Source organism: Neophocaena asiaeorientalis, unplaced genomic scaffold (assembly GCF_003031525.2).
Source record: "Neophocaena asiaeorientalis asiaeorientalis breed wild unplaced genomic scaffold, Neophocaena_asiaeorientalis_V1.1 scaffold49, whole genome shotgun sequence".
Classification (NCBI taxonomy): Eukaryota; Metazoa; Chordata; class Mammalia; order Artiodactyla; family Phocoenidae; genus Neophocaena; species Neophocaena asiaeorientalis.
In genome coordinates, this window is record NW_020172456.1 from 7,029,269 (window position 1) to 7,049,752 (window position 20,484).

General features: G+C 44.6%; 1 protein-coding gene across 1 annotated transcript in view; it reads right to left on the reverse strand.

The window, feature by feature from the left end:
- Nucleotides 1–20,484, reverse strand: part of RGS6 (regulator of G protein signaling 6) — a 161,120-nt gene that overhangs the window by 103,439 nt on the left and 37,197 nt on the right.

The window sequence follows — 20,484 nt, forward strand, 5'->3', positions numbered from 1 at the left end:
TGGCAGGTACAAAGTTAAAGAAAAGAACGAGACAATCACTTATTATTATTATTGGCTGCATCGCATAGCTTACGGGATCTTAGTTCACCGACTGGAGATCGAACGTGGCCCCCGGCAGTGAAAGCACTGCCCTAACCACTGGACCGCCAGGGGATTCTGAAGACAATCACTTATATTTCTAAGACTTCCATTCCCCAGATGCAGATAAGCTGGAGTGGAATGATGATCATTCTGACTGGGATGGTGAATGACACTCCCTCTCCAGAGTAACCCACTGGCTGCCATTAGTTGCAATTGTAGAATATGGCAAAATATTTCTTCCTTTTCAAGTGGTTACTCCTGGAAGCATGGTTCTGAGGTCACAGAAATTTTGTTAAAATAAACAACAACCCAAAACCCAGCAAAGGGAGCACATAGCTTATTTACCAGGATTACAGCTCTCACTCACCCACCCTCTCTGGAAGCAGAGATGCTTTAACCGGAGTGAGATGGATACCCTTCTCCTGTTTTGCCCACCTGGAGAAGCTGGGATGGACAGGAGCAAAGACAATGTGGGATCCTCAGGGATGTATTATGAGTTACTATACAAAGGAAAGAATAGTGTTTTCTGACGTGGACTAAAAATTATAAATAGATCTGGTTAAGGCAAATGATGCTAGGCCTTCCTTACTCTTGGATGTCTTATTTTCTCCACTATGTTTTCTCTTATGTACCATGGCCATGACCTCAGATCACAGCTGCCCATTTCTTGAGATACGTCTTCCCTCAGAGAGGTGAGAGGTCAGGGACGAGGCTGTCTCCCTCTCATTAAATGACAACTCTCATGCCCTTGGACCATGTAGAGTTCTACAGAGCCTGCCACGGATGAAGACTGGAAAACAAGACTTGAGACAAGGCAACTGGAAAAGGTCCATCAACATGGCCCAGAAGAGGCTCTGGGGAGGAAATTACTCTGTCCCTTATATCCCTGGCTCCTGAGTCAAAGTCTGCCAGGGGCACGTCTGGTTGGCAGAGCCTGGAACACATCATATGTCCTGGCTGTACCGAGAGCTGGGCAAGAGAATGTCTAATATTTCCCATTTCTGTAGTTGGGAGTGGTCTTTGGCCCCAGTGACACTCATTATTTGGGAATTTCCTAATCAAAGCAAGACATTAAGATGTTGGATAGACAAAACGAATGACAAACATCCTTTATTCTTCCTCCTCTTAAACTCAGAATGGGAAAATCCCAAGGCCAAGACCAGGGTGAGGTCTTAAGGGGAGGAAAGCAGAGATTTCCTGGACCACCACCAGCATAAAAGGAGAAAAGGTGGCCCAACTGGGATCACCACTGGAGAACAAGGCAGGCATTTGACTAGAGAGCCCCTCCCTGCCCACTGCCTCACCGTGCGAATCACTAAGGGACCTAGAAGTGGTGGCAGGAAGCTTGGAAAGCAGTTGGATGGGATTCAAAGAGCTAACATCTGGTAGGGAGAAAGATAAATACAAAGATCTTTAAGATACCATGAGAAATGTCATAGTAGGAGCACTAGACTGCAGAGAGATTAATCTGGATCAAAGAGAAGTAAACTTTCGGACCCCAAAATAATTTGGGGGAAGAGATTCTTAATAAGTAGGGTCAAATATTTTTTTTTTCTTTTGCGGTACGCGGGCCTCTCACTGTTGTGGCCTCTCCTGTTGCGGAGCACAGGCTCTGGACGCGCAGGCTCAGCAGCCATGGCTCATGGGCCCAGCCGCTCCGCGGCATGTGGGATCTTCCCGGACCGGGGCACGAACCCACGTTCCCTGCATCGGCAGGCAGACTCTCAACCACTGTGCCACTAGGGAAGCCCAGGGTCAAATATTTTAATCCAAGTAGCTTGACCCTCTTAAGAGCCAAATGAATTACAAAGGCTATGGGCACCAATAGCTGAGCCAGCCCTCCACAACATGACCTCAGCTACCTCTGTAGCTTTGTCTACTTCAGCCCATGACTAGACATGCTGCTCAACACATCTGGGGTTTCCCGCCTCTAGGCCTTTGTTCCCGTGGCTCTCTCCACTTGGAATGCCCAGTGCCCACCTCCGAGAGAGGACATCAAGGGAGATTTCTACAATGACCATCATTTCCACGAAAGACCCTACCCCACAGAACCTTCTCCAGATTTGGGGTTGTCCCGCAAGCACATATGAACACTGTCACATGTGAGTCTCTCTTGTAATGATTACATCTGAAAGGTTTGGTCATGGCTCAACACAGAACAGGACATTCACCTAGGATGCAAAGTCAGAAGACAGACCCAGGATTGCTAAAGCCAATTTCAAGAACAAACCAGGCCCCAGGGAGAGCTGAGAATGTTCAGCGGGGGGCCCCCCTTGATCATCCACTGCTTACAACATGCTATGAGGGCCTGGGAGAGACCAAACCCTGCCAGAGTTCTCATAGAAACACCATCGTTCCAGGGTGAGGTGGAGCCTTCCAGAGATAAGTTCCCCCAGCTGTCCATCCTTCCGTACAACAAACCCACAAATATGTACTAGATTACCTCTAGCTTGTGCTGTCAGAAATGTTGATACCAGCTAATTCCCCCTCATCCTTAGTGGGTAAAACCCAAGCGCCACGGGAGCCCCATTATTTCTCAGTTCATCTCCACGTTGCTTTGAGCTACCTCTTCCCTTAATTTGTCCCTGACCCATTCCCCATGCCCACATCTGGAACCTCTGTTCTCTGGCTCCACTGGTGAAAAAAGTTCCTGTGTAGCCTTCACCAATGCGCAGAAGGATCCGTCTACCTCCTGGTCTACACTGACCCTCCCCCTGCTGTTGTTTCCAGTGCCCTTTGTTCTTGTGCCACACCCCGCCCCGCACCACCACCTAATTTGGGCCTAGGAGGGAAAGTAGGCATCGTCTTGCCCTTCATGATATTTCTCCTTTTTCCATGTAAAAATTCCTGATTACTTGAGGTTTATATATTCTACCAGTTTCCTCTCTTTATTTTTGTTAACTTCTCCTCATTCGTGGAAGACTTTGGCACCTGGATCACAATCTTGTTTTCCAACCTAAATCCTGCCACTCTCCTTGGTGACATCATTATCTATGTGTGGGACCCATTGACTATGTCAGTTTCTCAGTTCCCCGTCCTCTACTCCAGTGATCTTCAAATTCAAATCATCTTACTCTTCCCATTTGTAAGTTGCATAGAGATTCCATGTGGAGCCACAACTGAGTATGGTGACCAGGATTCTGTTCCAGAGCCCTAGAATTTAGAAAGTACTTTATAATGATTTTTAAAGGTTGTGCAAACACTTAAACATCTTTTTTCTCTTAGAAAATAGCATCTTCCTCAAACACATTCCAACCTCCAGCCAAGGGGGACAAGTCCTATTTTTAACAGGTAATGTTCAGGACCCTTAGCAGGACCTACAGAAGGCCAAGCCTATACCCCCAGCCTCTCCCTGCCCACCCCCGGGCCTTTGCCCATGCTGGTCCGTTGCTTATGGCACTTGGCTTCTGTATCTCCAACACTGCCTTCCGGGCCCAGCTCAGATGTTACTGCCCACCCCCGATTCCATGTGGTCCCACAGCCCATACACGTGCATCTCTATCAAACTGCTTGTCACACAGCATTGCTGTTGCCTGTCCAGCTATCTGTTCCTCTCACTATACATAAGCCATCTTCAGAAATGCACTGTTTTATCCATTTCTAAATCACCAGTGCCAAGCTCAGTGCCCACCACACAGTAGCCACTCGATAAACATTTGTGGAACAAATGAGCCTTTAAAACCCATAAAGTCCAAATGCTGGCAAACACAGATCTGACGCCCCTCCTCAGCGTCTTCCCCTGGGTACTAACACAGTAGAATGGACTCCCGACCTTCCCCATCTCTCACTCCTACAGCCCTCGCATGTCTCAGCTGAGGGCTGCTCCATCCTTAGAGCTGCTCAGGCCCCAAATTTCAGAGTGATCCTTGAATTCTCTCTTCCTCTCACATTCCACATCCGATCAGTCAGGAAATCCGTTCAGGCCGACCTTCCAAACATAGAATATGGCCTGAAATCTAGCGTTGCTCACCACCTCCACTGTTGCCCCCTGGGAATGAGCCTCTGTTTCCTGCCTGATTCCTAACTGGTCTTCCCGCTTCCATCCTTGATTTCCCACGGTGGCTCTCCACATGGCGAAAAAGTGAAGCTTTAAAAATGTCAGTCGGGGGCTTCCCTGGTGGCGCAGTGGGTGAGAGTCCGCCTGCCGATGCAGGGGACACGGGTTCGTGCCCTGGTCCGGGAAGATCCCACATGCCGCAGAGCGGCTGGGCCCGTGAGCCATGGCCGCTGGGCCTGTGCGTCTGGAGCCTGTGCTCCGCAACGGGAGAGGCCGCAACAGTGAGAGGCCTGCGGGCCGCAAAAAAAAAAAAAAAAAAAAGTCAGGACAGATCTGCTCAAAACCCTAAAATGGCCAAAGTCCTCACAATGGCCGACAAGACAACATGATCTGACACCCCTACTCAGCGTCTTCCCCCAGGTACCAACAGGGTGAACTTCCATCTTTGCTCAGATGGCACCTTCTCCTTGAGGCTTCTCTGACCACGCTGGTAATACAGCAAACTGCCCTAACCCTGCTCTCCTGATTCCCTTTCCCTGTTTTACCTTTTAAACTTTCAGAAGCATTTATCCCCTTTTGCATACTAGATGCTACTTATTCATTATGCTTATTATCCAGTCTGCTCCCACCGTGAAATACAAACTTCACAGGGGCAAGGAGCTTCACGGATTTTGTTTGCTAATACTCCCAAGCACCTGGAAAAAAATATCTGGCACATCATAGGTGCTTAATAAATATGAATATATTTTTCACACAAAATTAATTTTAAAAGTGTGATTCAGTTCTTTGATGTATCAGTCTTTTATCGCTGTCTAACAAAATGCCCCCAAAATGAATGGCTTAAAATAATCCTTTATTTTGCTCGGGGATCTGCAATTTGGGCAGAGCTTGGTGGGTTCAACTCACTTTGCACATTGCAGCATCAGCTGAGGTGTCTTGACTAGGGGCAGGCTTCAAGCTGAAAGTGAACGATGGCTGCAAGTTAGCTCTTGCCGATGGCCGGGAGTTCAGCCAAGGGTGTGAGTTGGGGAAATTCAGTTCCTTTCCAGGTGGGCCTCTCCATGGGCTCCTTGGGCTTCCTTATAGCATGGTGGCTGCATTCCAAGAGCAAACATCCCGTGACAACAGGGCAGAAGTGCATGCAATTTTTATGACTTAGCCTTGGCTAACACGAAGTACCATGTTATGAAACATTACCTCAGCCATACTCTATTGGCTCCACCTTTTGGGATGGAGAGGTGACAAAGTTCTAGAAGAGCATGTGGGATGGGACGTATTATTCCAGACGTCTTTGGAAATACAATCTGGCACACAGGGTTAGTCCCAAAGCCTTGTTAATTTGTGACAACGATATTGAAAGGGCACTTAAGAGGGACTTAAGCCAATCACAAGCCTTCAGGAACACAATAGGACAGACTGAGAGGTGTTAAGGAAATTAGAGCTTATTATGCCAAACTCAAGTGGACAGAGCAAGGGACTTGGACTAAAAGCATGTGTAAATCCCAACTTCCCCATTACTGTGTACAACCTTGGGAAAATCATGGAACATCTCTGAGCCTCAGCTTCCCCATCTGTAAAATGGGAATATTAAATTTATCTTGCCTGCTTGACACTAATAATTGAATAGGCTCATGCTTGGGTAAGTGTTCCCAAAACTACAAAACAGTTTGCTCTATACCTTCATGTAGACCAACAATGGTCTAATGGTCATTTGGATTTTTGTTCTGAAGCAACAGACCACAGAGGAGGGAGCACTTACTGAGCTGTGGGTATGGCACCCTGGACTTCACTCATCAACTGTACGATATTAAACAGCCATTTACCTTTTCTGAGTCTCAGTTTTGTCATGTGGAGGGATAAGGCCACCTGCCCTGCTTAACCCTGAGAATTATGGTAAGGACTTGAAGGACTTGATAGAGGTTAACTCAGAGGCTTATGGTAAGGTCTCAGTAATATGGGTTATATCACTTGGTAGTAATCATATTATTATCTAAGCAGCCATAATTTTTTATTTTAGAAAAAAATACATTTTTGTGAATACAAAAGTAAAAGATTTTAATTCAATAAAAACTTTAGAAAAAACAACTAAGCATAAAGAAGAAAATAAAAATCACACAGAATCTCCCTCTTAGATTCATCATCTCTTTCTCCTCTTTTTAAAAATAAATTTTTATAGTTTTATATTATATCTAGTTCCCTTCAAAGAAGTAGTTTCCCACTTTTGAGGGGGGGGCAATGATAAGCAATAAAGCAATAAACAGTTGCTATTTTTCATACCTCCTCTGACTGCCTTAAGACAAATCTCTACAATTGAAATTTCTGCTGGGACGAAATGAGATAGTGACATGGACATATATATACTACCAAATGTAAAACAGATAGCTAGTGGGAAGCAGCCGCATAGCCCAGGGAGATCAGCTCGGTGCTTTGTGACCACCTAGAGGGGTGGGATAGGGAGGGTGGGAGGGAGACGCAAGAGGGAGGAGATATGGGGATATATGTATAACTGATTCACTTTGTTATAAAGCAGAAACTAACACACCATTGTAAAGCAATTATACACCAATAAAGATGTTAAAAAAAAGAAAAAGAAATTTCTGGATCACTTTCAAGGCTTCAGAATCTATGGCATAACTGGCCTTCAGAATATGTTGAACCAAATTCTCCTCCCTCTGGAAGTGCACACTTATTCCTCTTTCCCTATAACCTAACCAGCAATTTTGTTTATCATTGCCAATCTGATTGGGAGAAATGATAGCCCATTTAAGAAAATCACTTTTTTTAAGTTTAAATGTTTCTAACACATTTATTCACCATACATATTTCTTCTGTTGGGGTACCCAACTTTTTATATTGATTAATAAGAACTCATTAAGTATTAAGGATACAACATTTTATCTGAAATTTGTGCTACACAATTTTCCCTCTTCCAATTTGTCATTTACATTTAAGGTGGCCCTAGAGGTAGTGTTTTAAAATACTTTATGTTCACATCTATCAACTCTTTTCTTTATGGTTTCTGCCTTTGCTGTCATGCTTGCAATATTGTCTAGATTTTAAAGAGATGAGTTTTTATTGAATTCGTTCACTCATTCCTTCAACATACACTTACTGGATGCTTCCTACATGCCAGCATAGATCTGAACTCAAAATGAAAACATTTATCACGGAAGGGTTTATAAACTGAAAGAAGCAAAACCCCAAACACATCCCACTCTATTCAAAGACCAACTGCACAGAAGGCTTTGGCCCTGAGCAGAGATTATAGCGATGCCACCCGGAACTCCAATTCCTGGCTCTCAGAGCGTTTTACAGTGAGTAGTGTCTATATAAGCATGATAATTGCCAAGGAGACAGCTATAAGAACATCTGTGAACGAGAAGGCTTGAAATGACACTAAAGAAAGGATTAATAGCATTTATTCCAATCAAGGAATAATCATCCATGATATAATTTTTCATTTCCTTAGTAGGTTAAAGGCAGATATTATCTCTGCCCTAAGACCCTTTTTCGAATCTCTCTGGATCACAGAATCTTAGCGGGGGAAGAACTACCCTTCTTTCAAGGGTTTTCACTGCAAGAGGCTTATAAATAGCATTTCAGGTTTACTGCCCTTGGCTGGACCTCATCAACTCGAGAAGAGTCACAGTGCCCTTATTTGCCACCCTAAACTGAACAAGCCTTGGATTATTTGTTTCACTTCACTTCTTTCTATTCCATATTTTTCTTTTGAAGTGAAACATCATAAATCCGTAGAAAACTCACCCCAAAATTAGTGCCCTGCAAGAAGTGTGAAGGACCTGAGCCCACAGTACTTGGGACATTCTAGCAAAGACAGTCCAGGACAGGGAGACACAGGCTTGTCTAGGTACAGACAAAGCCCTGGGCCCTACCAGGAAAAGCCCCAAGCAGCCGGCCACCCAAGGAGACCTCACACCTTTGTTTACTGAAACCAGCTCATGCCTGAAATGCCACCTGTGTGGCTTCACTGCCTGAGTAAATGTCGCCAGGAGACTGGAAACCACCTGCAGAGAGCCACAGGCTCCACTTTTGTTCACCATAACCCCAGTCCAGGGTGGAGTGAATGAATGGACGGGAATGAAGCTTTCAGCTAGTCTGAATTCCTGGGGGGAGGGAGGCAGGGACCTTCACTCCTGACTTGTATGTGACTTGTATGTGACTTGTATGTGATCTTGCAATGACTAAATTGCTGTTATTTCTATCTCATATTACATCTTAGAATTAGGGGCCAGCCATTCACTTTTGAGAGGAGAAAGCCAGCCTGAGGCCATTCAGCATATGCATGAGAGACAGGCAAATATTACCTGGAGGAAACATGGGTGGAAGAGAAAAGGCCCTATAAATGGGACAGATTTCTGCCTATTTCACAATCTGGTCTATAGCCAGCCCTGACAATGGTTCCTGAAAGAATCCTTCCAAAGTTGTCTTTCTCACTCTAAACATTGCTGAAGGATTGCCTTCTGGAAGCCAGAAGCTTGAAATCAAAGTTTTGGCAGAGTTGGTTCTTTCTGGAGGCTGGGAGGGAAAGTCCGTTCCATGCCTCTCTCCTAGCTTCTGGTGGTTTCTGGCAATCCTCGGCATTCCTTGGCTTGTAGATGCATCTCTCCAACACTTATCCTCACGTGGCCTTTCTCTCAAGCCTCTTCATATTCTTAATAAGTGACTCCACTTGTATTTGACCTCCCACACCGATTGAATGGCAAATTCCTCCATGTATGACCCCAGTTTACCTGTCCCTTTGATACTCCTCAGTGTGACAACCCCACACCCTTATATGGGTACCCACTCCTGAGTACACAGGGCATTCCCATCCTCCCGGACTGGCTTACTGACCTGGAACTGAGTTCTCCTGAGAAAAATGAGATTTCTTTCTCTTACCCAACTCTAACCCGAGGGTCATCTTTCCACAGCAAACGGTGACTCCTCATTTCTCTAGATTTGGTTTTTCCAAGAAGGTAGACACTAACAAGAAATTACTAAGTTATTTCACTCCTTTATTATAATAGATAATAAAGATATGTATCGGGCTTCCCTGGTGGCGCAGTGGTTGAGAGTCCGCCTGCCGATGCAGGGGACGCGGGTTCGTGCCCCGGTCTGGGAAGATCCCACATGCCGCGGAGCGGCTGGGCCCGTGAGTCATGGCCGCTGAGCCTGCGCGTCCGGAGCCTGTGCTCCGCAACGGGAGAGGCCACAACAGTGAGAGGCCCGCGTAGCGCAACAAAAATAAATAAGTAAAAAAAAAAAAAAAAAAGATATGTATCTTTTATATTTATTTATATAGTATATCAGATACGAAGTTGCATATTACAATAACAATGTGATAAGAATTTCATTCTCACAGCCCATTTAACTCTTGAAACGATTCTGTAAGTTCAACAGGGAGCGTTATTCTCACTTTTCAGATGAGAAAACTGGAGCCCCGTGGCACGTGACGAGTAGTACTGTGTCCTCCAAGGGAGGAAACAGTGGGAGCTGTAGGCGTGGGCAGGCAACTGGGGTGCACTGTCCACAGAGAATTTAAGAACAATAAAGACTATCAGTGATGAATATCGTCTCCCCTCTGATGCTGGGAATAGAACCCAGCCTTGGGGTTTCAGGTCCAGTGCTTCTCCTTTTCCACCACAGCCCCTCAGAGGTCAGGGCAAGGTGATTTCAGATGCAGCAAGAGGGGCGGCATCCACACATTGAGCTCACAGTCAGGAGAAACTAAGTCCTTACTCAAGTGGGTGTGGAGAGTCAGCTTGGGGTGGGGAGGCAGCCACCAAAGGCATCAAACTATAGCAGGGAATTCTGAATTCTGGCGACAGCACTTCTCCATTCTGGGTTGCAAGATATTTCTGTGCAGCCTTTGATTTAGTTTAAAATACAAACGATTGCATGTTCCATAATTCTTACTACCAGGTAAACCTCACTCCATCCTCCCTGTACTCCCGGTCTCCCAGCCCATCCTGCCATGCCTCATCTCTGCACTGATCTTCCCTCCAACCTACCAGCTCAACCCTCTTTCCAATCGCATCCCTTCCACTCACCCCACACTTTCAAATCATGGAAATGATTCCAACCCATCCATGTGGCTCTGTTTTTGTTCCTGGTTTCACAGGAATAAAAAAAGAAATCCTCTTCAAATTTTAAGACAGAATATCAGCTCAATAAAATCTAACAGAACTCATCTTTTTTTGGTACAAACACCCTGTTGATTTAAAGCAGAAGTTATTTGCTGGTGAATCGCGGTCCTTGCTTGAGGCCAGCATTTCTTCCCGCCTTGAGTTTTCAATTGCTCTGGGATGCAATACACAGATTGGCCACACTGGAGCGCTGTTGCTCTTGAAAGCCACAATGCTTCCCAGGCTGCATCTCCGATTAGGAAAAAACGCCAGGATCCGGGATTATGAAATTGATTTTTTATTTCTTTTAAGTTAATAACCATTGGTGTCCTGAATAACTGCTTAATTTCTTGCTTCCAGAGGTAAAGATCTGAAATCTGTTTGCTGTCATTTATAGCACCTTCCAGAGGCAAATAATGAAGGCCAAGGGAAACCTATGGTTATAGCGAAAAGACACTTGTAAAGGCTTTTCACGAGTTTAAAAGTGTTCCTGGATCTTCTGGTTATATGGATTAAATTAACATGCTAATTGTGGCGGTCCAAAAGATAAAAGGGCAAAAATGAGGAGGCAGGAAAGAAAAGTTGTAGATTTACTAAAGGACAGTGGGAGGGGGCAGCAGAGTGAGCTGAAGCTAACAGGAAGCGTATTGCACCAGGCCTCGTAAATTATGCAGCAATGATGACCGGTTATTAAAGAAGTGTAATTGAGCCAGCGGCTTCAGTGGATCGGAGGCCCAGCTCCTTCAAAGTGTCTGCAGCAAACCCTGAGTCCTCAAATCCTCAGCTTCTCCCAATATACGTGGGTGCTGATCCTTGTCTGCAATACTGGGTAGTATTTGGCTAAGACTAACTCCAAACACAGGCCATGTATTTGGAGACCCTCACAGAGAACGTGTAATTAAAAACCGGAGCTTTTCTGGCCTTGTGAGATCCTTGTTACCCACATGTTTGCACTGGGTGGAGAGTACAAAGAAAATCTGGGGCAAGCCCTAGATTTGAGACTTAATTCTTCTGCCACTAACTAATTCCTGCATTGTTCCAGGCACTTGGCCAAGTCTTGGGTCCATCATCTGTAAATTGAGGGGTTTGGCTAAGCTGACTTCTGAGTCCATTCTGATTCTGACCAATACCCCTCTTCCTTCCACCTGGCCCACTGCTGACAGCCTTCCTGGTCATCTGGTCCATCTCTCTGTCTCACAGCCACAGGCAGCCAAATTGGATCATTTACTGCACCCTGAACCAACCTCTTTGGTTCAACTTGCCCTGCCTGGAGGCTCCTTCCTTCCCTCCACTCCATTTCCAAGTTTTACTCCTATTTCAAGTCCTACCACAAAGGCCAGCTCCTCCGAGAAGCCTTCCCTGATACCATGGGTGCAAAGAGTCTCCCCACCCTTAATGAATTTGCAGCACTTTGTCTATACTTCTCTTTAAGTATCTACCATTTTCTCTCTTGTGTTATAATGATTTGTGAAGACTGTTTGTACCAACTGGATCTTTAGGGCCATACTTTGCATCTGATTCTTCCACCCCACAGAGTCCAGCCCAGTGGCCAGCACACAGCAGGAACCCAGGAGACAGGTGATTGAATTAACAGTCACATGTGCCCATACACACTGTATTTTGTGTAAAGGATCTGGACTTGACTTAAACACTCTGATGTCCAGCTGACAGGACTTGGTCTCTGGTGTCCTCACGCTGTCTCTCGCCTACAGCACAAGTGGGCTTACAGCATGGTTAGTGCCCAGTCTCTGGAGCCAGACTGCCCAAGTTCATAGCCTGGCTCTGCTACTAACAAGCTGTGTAAACTTGGGCAAGTTACAGGACTTCTCTGTGCATCTCCATTGCCTCACCCATGTATTGAAGATAATGATAGCAGAGGCTTTCTATGGATGCTGTGTGGATAAAACCAGCTAGTACTTGTAATGTACTTGAAAAAGTATGCCATGGAAAGCAAGCTGTTAATAAATGCTAGCTTTGAATAGTATTTTTATTATCACTAATTACAATACAAACACCCTAGGACTTCTTGCCAATTAGCAGTGTCTTTCTTTCATGGTAAGAAAAAGAACCCTTGTGTTTATTCCTATGCCTGCTCATCTGTCCAGCTAGCTTCACTGGTGTCCACTGCAGCGGGCTGGGAAATGCAATCTGAGCAGCCTGCTCCCTGGGTTGGCTCCAGCTTTGCGTCTTCAGAGAGAACCTCTGTTTGGCAAAAGCCTTGAGTGCATGGAAAACAGATTAACTCACTATCATTCCAGCCTGCCACCGGCCATCTGCTAAATCGCACAATTTGATAATGGCAAGTGTTCCCCCCACCCCCTCCCAGACCAGCCTAGGCGCCAGCCTGGGTCTTATCTATATAGAGTTGTGGCTGTCATTCATCTGACCACTTGTGGCATGCATCTTCTCAGCAGATTTGTGCTTTTATCTGCTGGGATTCATGGACAGAAGAAGACAGTGAAAGGGATGAAGAGAGGTGAGAAAGAATGGCAACCTGGCAGAATAAATAAGCTTCCAGTTGCCTTCTGAGAAGGGAGGTCCGGGACATTCTCTCTCAGCTGTGGGTGTGCCTCCTATCCTTGGGCCCGCTCAGTCTGCATCCTGGCTGCACTACTGTTACAGAAAAACAAACAAACAATTTTCCTATCTTTCTGACCCTGCTCTAGTTTCCTTCTACCCCCCTTCCCAATTCTATTTCCTGGAAGTTTCAGTTTAGACACTGGCATTAAAAGAGGAGGTTATATGTGCCCCATGGACGACTCCCACACTGCCTGGATCTATAAAAGGGCTTCTGCAGGGATGTCCGGGCTGGGGGTGGGGGACAGAGGGAAGGAGGGATAACAGTGAAGCCTGGGCAGCCTCCAAGCTCCTGTACCTCCTCCTGGCTACCCTATAACCACCACCACGTTAAACTGAAAGCACAGCCTTAGATCTGCTGATCAAAAACCTGAGTACAAAAGGATGTGAAAGTATGCGGTCCATTTGCTTCTCATTACAGATGTGGAGACTGAGGCCCAAAGAGGTGAAGGATAACAGTTAGCACCAACACAGCTCTGTGATGTGCCGGGCACCCTGTGTGCTTTACACAGGTAACTCCCTTAAGCCTCATAACAGCTGTTAGGTACTACCGTATGTGTATTTCATGTATATTTCGGTGGTGAGGAAACTGCAGTACAGATTTGCTAAGTCCTTTGTCCAAGATCATCCAGCAAATGAGTGGCAAAACTGGAATTTGAACCCAGAACCAGCTCCATAGTCCATACTTCCCACGGAGTTACCCTGCCCCCCCAGGGGTGATTTCTTTGTAGGAGCAGTGTTAATAGAGTGCCAGAGGGTCTAGAAATCTCCAAATCCAGGCTCCCTACAGTCTGGAAAAAATAAATAAACCCAAAATCTTCAGCCTGGCTTTCTGCCCCTTCCCAGCCTAATGCCAAATCGCCTTTCCAGGCTCAGCTGCTGCCTTCACCCAAATGCACTGAACCCTGGTCAGCTGTTGGCTGAGTGAGGGACTGGATATGAATGAATAAATGGAGGAGTTGAAGGGCTCAACCTTTCCAGGCTTACCGGCCTGCAGGTCTTTCCGTGGACCAGGAAAAATGTTTGACAATGTCATAATCAATATCTCAATAAATCCTTCCAGAGTCTGGTGCTTGTCATACAGTTCAGCTGGCAGGGAGCATTCCTGAAACCAGAACACTGGCTGATGCAATCATTTCTTCCCTTTATGCAGATGTCAAAATCAGGATGCAGTGCTGATCCGTGCCTGAAGGGTTAAGTTCCTCTGTCCGTGCAGGCAGCAGCGGCAGCAGCAGTAATAGTGAAAAAAATTACCATGCTAGCAGCTAACATTTACTGAATGCTTATGTGCCAGGCACTGTTCTAAGCATTTTACATGTACCAGTTAACCTGTCTAATCCTTACACTGTTATGGGGGTATTCACATTATCATCGGACCCACTTTGTGGTTGAGGCACTGAGGAATTAAGAAGGTCACATAGCTAATGTCAGAGGCAGGATTAGAACCCAGGAAGCCTGTTGTCAAAGCCCTTACTCTTACCCACACCTTCTAGTTGCCTTGGAGTGTTCAAAGAGAGAGGTGCTTACATCTTGCCGAGCCTGGATCTGGGGATGAGTTCCCTATTTGCAGTGGGCAGCTCCTGACTCATGTTGTATTAGCACCAGAGCCTGAGGTCAGGGTCTACTACTATTTCCTTACAGCATCATGGAGTCCACTAACAGGTCTAAGACTCTAAACAGAATGACCTAGGTTTAATCTGGTGGGGGGGGGTCCCTTTATACTTTGGGGTTAACTTTATGAACTGAAAACACTTTGAGGAATTAAAATGAAGAGAATCAAATTCACTTACAAATCTGATGCCTTATGAGTTTGAGGCTTAATATGCAGTGCTGGCGTATTTGCAAAAGCCCCATTCAGAGCTGAGAACAGGTGACAAGAAGAAAAGGACACCAGCCTTAAAGCCTGTTGCTTGGGGTCCGCAGAGGATAGAAATATTCAGCTCAAGGTTTCTCAAAATTGAGTCATGTATCTAGAGCTCTCCTGGTGCTCCAGCACTGATTTACATGATTTTTATTTCAGTGTTACAAACACTGAACTAGGCTTAAACTTTTTATGCTTTTAGTTGTTATACAAGTATACAACAAGTGAATGCACAACTAAGTACAGAGATACAGATGGGTAAAATTCAAATTAAGAATTTATTCTTGTGATGGAGGCTGTTGTGCTTCTGAGGCCCAACCACACACAGCTGCCATTTCTGTAGGGCATAAATAACAGTGGCAAAAGAATTAATGTGTCTTATTTTTGCTGACTTCAGTCCTTGGACTCTGAACAACACAGACCCCCCTCTCTGGAGTCTGTATTATTATTCCTGCTATTATTTTAAAATAATGTACTAGTTTTTACAGAACCAATCCAAGTGTACCCTGAAATACATGTTTAAAAACTTTGTTTCACAATCTCGTGGTTACCAAGGGGGATTAACAGATACACACTACTATATATAAAAAAATGAACATCGAGGACCTACTGTAGAGCACAGGGAACTATACTATATTTGATATCTAACGGAAAAGAATCTGAAAAAGCGTATTTATATATGTTATATATATGTATATATCTGAGTCACTTTGCTGTACACCTGTAACTAACAATACATTGTAACTTAACTATACTTCAATTGAAAAAAAACCAACTTTGTTTCATCAAAGTAAGAGTCTTTCTGTATTTTCTGCTAAAATGGCTATGTATCCAGATGGAACCCAGAAAAGATACCTGCTAGCAAGGTAAACCAGGGACGATGCCTCAGGGCCGACTCCCTGTGATGACTCAATTCCCCCATCATTTTATCCTTCCAAATTACTGTGAAACTTCTGTTTGTTCAGCCTGCCATGACTTCATTTAGCAGAAATGTACCAATTACCTAATATGCCCTTTTCTGTCCCTTATCATTAGACTGTGACACTTCAAGTCGCATGTGACTGTGAGGGACTATGTCATTTCCATGATGCCAAATCGATCTATTAACTGCCCTAAGAAACTAAACTCCCGGTCTATAAAAATGTCATTTAACTGTACCTATCATGGCAAAAGGGAAGTTTCACCCGGTGATAGATTCCAACACAGTACAAAAGGAGTACAAGACAGATGCTGTTAACCAAATGACAGCCAGATATGCCTTGCAAATATTTAAAGTTAAATGATGTTATTTCAGATGAAGTCTAGGTTACCTGCAGGACTGAGAACACACACATGGAAATCTCTTGGTAGTACTTAGTTGTTTAGGTGGTATTAGGTTATGTGTATGTATATATATATATGTATTACATTAGGTTAGGGAATCATTTAGGTTATATATATGCAAACATATATATAAGTATACATATATATATACACATATATACTTATAAAATTGAAAAGATCATCAGAAAAACTGAAAACAATTATCATAAAAAAAACCACAAAATTTTAAAAAACTTAATAGAATCTGCAAATCCTCAAGTCATCTGAGAGCCACCGGGGTGGGGGGCGGGTCTATAGATCTTAGTATATAAATAGCCTGGATTCAATCTAAAAATGCTTAGTGCAAGTCTGTCTTCATGATGGAATGACAAAAAAGGACTCTCAACATTTCCTTTAAAAAGGTTATTAGTGGATTAACCAGCATGAATTGGTTTATTAAAACTTGATAGAAATACAACACTTTCGGAAGCATATCCTTTGCATAAAGCTTCTTCTTTCCAATGGTGTAGAGGGGAAGACTGGCTGCTATCAGTAAGCAGAGCAAACCCTGTGGTTTAATTAGTTGGCTGTACCATTTCAAGTCTAGGGTCCCTGTCCCTACACCGGTCACCTCCTGGTGAACACAGACTGCAACAAATATTACGATAACAGTGGAGCATAAGTTAAGAAAATGCCAATGGTAATGGTGTTTTTGATCTCTTGAGAGGCTGTGAGATGGTCCCTTCTCTTGAACCTCAACTGCTGGGGGAATTTTAATGTCATCGCATTAGAAAGGTCACAGCACCTGTGTTTACATACAAAGTCAGCTTCTAAAAGGAAGTAGTGTTTCTTGACACAGGGGGCTTTAAAAGGAGGCTATTCTAGATCACTGCCTGGAAGAGCACTGACTGTGCTGGGGTGAAGGTGGCAGCTAAGGAATACAGCAGTCAGTGGAGGGACAGGGAATAGCAATACCGGATGTCCTGGAGGCTTTCCACAGACAGTAACCAGTACGGACTCACTGCTGCAAGATGGTACCCTGCACAACTGCATAAGCAAAGACTAAGAGGGTCACACACACACACACACACACACAGGCACCCTAGCACAGGTGGCATGGGGCAATGCTGCATGGGACATATAGGAGAGGACCCAGATCATTCCAGAACTATCAGTGCTACGCCATATAAGTTAAAGGTGGTCACCAGTCTTTAAGAGAGCAAGACCTTGGGACTTGGTATTAGAATCTACAACACAATATGACACGATACAATACAAATCAATATAATTTATTATGAATAGTATATAACAACGTCAATGTAACAAAAGAAAATTGCATATAGTTTTCATTACCAAATGTGACCTTAGTCATCTTCATGAGTTATTTTCATAAGTCTGAGTTCATGTTACCTGTAGATATCTGAACAGCATGGACCAGCCCACCTATGAAATCAAGACTGGATGCCTGTGTTGGGCAAATCCCAGGTGGTAGCTGCTGCCAGCCCGCCACCCTCCTTACCGAGGCTGATTTTCCTGAGGCTATTACCGGTAACCAACAGACACCTTCTTGTGTCGTTGGTTTGTGAGTCTTGGCCCTGAAATACTCAGGTAAAAATACCTCTATAGCTGCACCTCAACTACAAGGAAAGAACAGACACGTCAAACACAAAGAAAACACAAAATTGGAACTTGTCACTATAGATGGGGCTCTTTACACCTCTGGGATAAATCTGACAGCTGGTGATAGAAAAGAGCCCCAGCCTATACTCCACTCATAAACAATCACCAGCCTCTGTGCCGTTCCAGTCCCCGGTCACCTACACCCACATACAATTTCCTCTGTGTCAGTTTTCACAGCAGGAAAAACTCAGATGGCCACAATAAAGTGTTTGGCTGATATTTTGCTGAGTAGCATTTTCTTTTGCGGTCAAAAGTCTTTTCCCCAGGCCTCTGCATACCTTTAAACCCTAACCCTAACCCGTTCACCCTCCCATTTACTGACTATAGTAACATTAAGACCTGGCATACATCCTCAGCAATCCAAGGACACCTGGAAAGGAGAGGGCCCTGCTGTACCAAGAAGACAGTAGCCCTGAGAAACTGAACAACATTCTGATTTTGGAAAGAAGCTACAAGGCAGAGACCACAACTGGAAGTGAAAGCTGATGACATGTCAGTAAGTAGAAAATTAAACCCCATCACCAAAGGACATCCCTGGCAGTGAATTCCTTCAGCTGGGGTTGAGGGAACGCAAGGAGACCCGGTGTCAATGGTGAGGTCGTGCTTCCCCAAAACTCTGGTCACTGGGAGCTTCAGTGAGTTTACATGTGGTGACATGAGGCTGCAGGGGTTAGAGGTGGCCACCATTTCTACATATTCACGTCTGAATATATACATATACGAATATTGTCTATGTCATCGTGTGTAAGCTCTCAACAACCAACCTAAGTGGATGGCATAACTTTACCAAGAGGGAAGTTAAGACTTGGGTGACTGCCCAAGGTGACACAGTTAGTCTTTGGTGGAGCCAGACACTGAACCCAGTCCTCCTGAAAGCGAGTTCTTTTGTCTTTGCTTTGTTAAAGTCCTTTCAGAAGTTTAAATAGCTAAACAAATGTAAATGATGATGATGATGATTATTTAGTAGTCATTTTGGGTCAGTTTGCCATCCATCCTTCTAAGAGTAGACTGACTAGTCACTTTTTCAGGGAAAAGGAAAGGTGAAAATAGCATGAGACGGTCCTCTTCCCTCTCTTTTCCATGTTACATTCCACCGCCCCCACTATTCAGAGGCTCATGAACGAGTGGATTGAAGGCAGTCAAGACCTTGCAGGGATAAATTCCAGCCTCTCTGACAGGTGTCATCCAGCTCTCTTCCCATATCCTCACTGTAGTGACCCCATCCCAAAGAGCTGCTGATTCCATTTGGAAACATGTCACATTGTCAAGGATTTTCTTCCTTACACTGATCTTAAAATCGGTTTTCCTGCAGCCTCATCTCACTGAAGTTCAACTTCTTGGGAATCCCTTTCAGTTCCTCTCTTCTCTGGGGCCCCCATTTCCTTTCACTGGTCTTCATGTTGACAGATGTTCTAGCCTCATCACTCTGCTGGTCACTCTCCCAGTGAGATGCCGAGATGTGTCATTGTTTTCTGAAAACGGATGCCTCGCCATATAGACAGCACTTCTGATGTGCTCTTGATCTGTCAGAATACAGGAAGACTGTCACTTCTCCTAATTTAGGCACTGTATTTCCACCTGTGGCAGCAATAGCAGGGGCAGCCCTGTCACTCTTTCAGCCTTCATTCTGGCACCTTCAGCATATGATAGACAAACGAGCTCTATAAACCATAAAATTCCATTACATAACATTTCATTTAATTTGGTCCATCAGTTGAGATCTCTAAAAATTTTTTCATTTGGCCTATTTGTCATGCTTGCCCTATGGGACCACAAAGACAGAGTCCTGAGGCATGCAAGGCTGCTAGCAGCATCTCTGCATTCATGGGGACAGCTCTCACAGCACCCTGGTTGGCAGCAGAGCGATGGGCAACAGGGGTTTCCCTGAGGGATGAAGAGCCATTCTTAGGAGCCAGAATCTGGAGCTCAGAAGCAGTGCTCGTCCAACAGAGAAGGAACATTCTGGCTGTGATTCCATCCAATGCGTATCAGACAAACTTCATCAAACACCTTCCCTCAAGCTTCAGGCAGTATTTTTCCCTCTATCTAGAACTCCCACCCCTCCCATACCCTGAGGCATCTTAACTGAGTCGCTCAGAATTGCTTTTCATTTCTTGCTTTGAATCAGTCATAATTCTGATATGAGTATACGTCATCTACAAAAACGTGTGGGCCAGAGAGAGGATCCTGTGCCCTCTCTCCTCTATGCTATGTACACTTCACTACTAGTTAACATTCACTGTGTATTACTCTTCACCCGGGGTAGGCCCAACTTTACTGTACACCAGCATTTCCACAGCAATATTCCCAACCAAACTGTGAGAGGTGCCATCAAATATTTTCCTGAAGTTAGATATTTGAGATCTTAAACATTCCTTTTAATTTCAGTAATTTTATTATAAATGCAACAATACACTATTTTGACCCTCTCTGGAAACTGAACATAAGTTTTTTCAGCACTCCTAGATAAAAATTCATATAGGCCCACAGACTGAGCAGGTTTGAAACAGGTAAGTGTTGGTTGACTGTCTTGATCATTTTGGCTTCATTTTGCCTTCAATCCTGTTCTTTCCTTACCAGTGAGATCATTGTCTCTGATAGAAAAGATAAACATGAAGTAGACACTGAATTCATCTGCTTTCTTATTGTCAAGTACTGTAACAACTCAACCTCTTTATGTAGTAATTCTGTCCCCTCTTTGTCCTTTTTGCTGGATGTCTTCAACTTGTCTCTCAGAATCACCACCTTTCTCCACCCTGCCCTGAGCCTGGAGAGGTTCCTGGATGGAGAGGATTCATGGGTCCTCTTGCCCTCTGGTTTCTGGTTTGGTTCAGCCAAAGGGAGGTAGCACCAGAGGGAGG